This window comes from Chiloscyllium plagiosum, unplaced genomic scaffold (assembly GCF_004010195.1).
Source record: "Chiloscyllium plagiosum isolate BGI_BamShark_2017 unplaced genomic scaffold, ASM401019v2 scaf_20210, whole genome shotgun sequence".
In the NCBI taxonomy this organism is placed as follows: domain Eukaryota; kingdom Metazoa; phylum Chordata; class Chondrichthyes; order Orectolobiformes; family Hemiscylliidae; genus Chiloscyllium; species Chiloscyllium plagiosum.
The window spans coordinates 1-1,825 of record NW_025172027.1 but is presented as its reverse complement, the minus strand read 5'-3'; the positions used below and the strand labels follow the sequence as shown (position 1 = coordinate 1,825).

Sequence of the window (1,825 nt, the reverse complement as noted above, 5' to 3'; positions counted from 1 at the left end):
CTCCTTGTAAGAGGAGTCGCAGGTAGATAGGATAGTGAAGGTGGCGTTTGGTATGCTTTCTTTTATTGTCACAGTATTGAGTACAGGAGTTGGGAGGTCATGCTGCGGCTGTACAGGACATTGGTTAGGCCACTGTTGGAATATTGTGTGCAATTCTGGTCTCCTTCCTATCGGAAAGATGTTGTGAAACCTGAAAGGGTTCAGAAAAGATTTACAAGGATTCAGAAAACATTTACAAGGATGTTGCCAATGTTGGAGGATTTGAGCTATAGGGAGAGGCTGAACAGGCTGGGGCTGTTTTCCCTGGAGCATCGGAGGCTGAGGGGTGACTTTATAGAGGTTTATAAAATCATGAGGGGAATGGATAGGATAATAGACAAAGTCTTTTCCCTGGGGTCCGGTGGTCCAGAACTAGAGGGCATAGGTTTAGGGTGAGAGGGTCAAAGATATAAAAGCAACCTAAGGGGTAAAGTTTTGACTTAGAGGATGGTAGGTGTATGGAATGAGCTGCCAGAGGAAGTGGTGGAGGCTGGTACAATTGCAAGATTTAAAAGGCGTTTGGATATGTATATGAATAGGAAGGATTGAGGGATATGGGCCGGGTGCTGGCAAGTAGGACTAGATTGGGTTGGGGTATCAGGTTGGCATGGGCGAGTTGGACCCAAGGGTCTGTTTCCATGCTGTAGATCTGTATGAGTGTATAAGAGGGTGCAGCATGGGCAATTTGGGCCGAACAGCCTGCCTCCATACTGTAACGTTGTATGATTAGATGTCAGCATCCACCGTGTCCTTTTACCTGGAGCAGGTGGTGAAGAATCAGTGGACAGAGCTGAATATAATCTGTGGAATAAATTGTTGAAAGAGGCATTTTGAGCAATACTGGATGGAATAGGCAGGCAGTAAATAGAGGGAAATGTAGCAAATGCGGGGGGATATTTGTTTGTTTGAAGGGCTTGGTCCTCTTGTGAAAACCTTTGAACATAGCGGTTTATTGCAGGATGAAATAAAACGTGCGACATTTATTATGTGTCGATTTGAGTGAAACTGAATTGAACATAGACGCGGTACATAGGAAGCCGCACGAAGTACAAGTGAGCGGCACCTATTGGAAAATCTGCTTTTTGCTTGTAAATCAGGGGAGAGCGTGAACGCAGTCCCCCACTACCACAAATTTTGCAGTCGAGTATCCCGCATTTGGGGACATCGCAGGCGTCAGCACACCCGAAGTGCAATGGGATAGCCTCGTCCTGGGAGAACCACCTTTTTTTAATTTCAAAAATATACTTTATTCATAAAAGAATTTGATGGTGTGTCCAGTTGGTCATGCCATACATATGTAAACATGTACATACAGAGATTAGAATTTATAATTTTTATATGCAGGTCTGTACATTTATCAATCATATATCCATATGTTTAACCTGAGCCATCAGCAGAGCCAAATGACTGTGTGGGCCCCCTGTTCTTCGTTAGGCTGGCAGACGTTACACGGTGGTCTTTCCCCACCGCGCCTTGGCGGCTGCTGCCCCAAGCTTCAATGTGTCCCTCAACACGTAGTCCTGGGCCTTGGAATGTGCCAGTCTGCAACACTCAGTCGGGGTCAACTCCTTCAGCTGGAAGATCAGCAGGTTTCGGACCACCCAGAGAGCGTCCTTCACCGAGTTGATGATTCTCCAGGCACAGTTGATGTTCGTGTCGGTGTGCGTCCCGGGGAACAGGCCGTAGAGCACGGAGTCCCACGTCACGGCGCTGATCAAGACGACCCTCGACAAACACCACTGCATTCCTCTCCGACTTCCTCTGCGTAGGCACATTCCAGAAGGAG

The 1,825-nt window shown here is 47.1% G+C and overlaps 1 pseudogene; it reads right to left on the bottom strand.

The window, feature by feature from the left end:
* Positions 1-1,133: 1,133 nt before the first annotated feature.
* LOC122545291 lies at positions 1,134-1,271 on the bottom strand (annotated as a pseudogene).
* Positions 1,272-1,825: the final 554 nt, after the last annotated feature.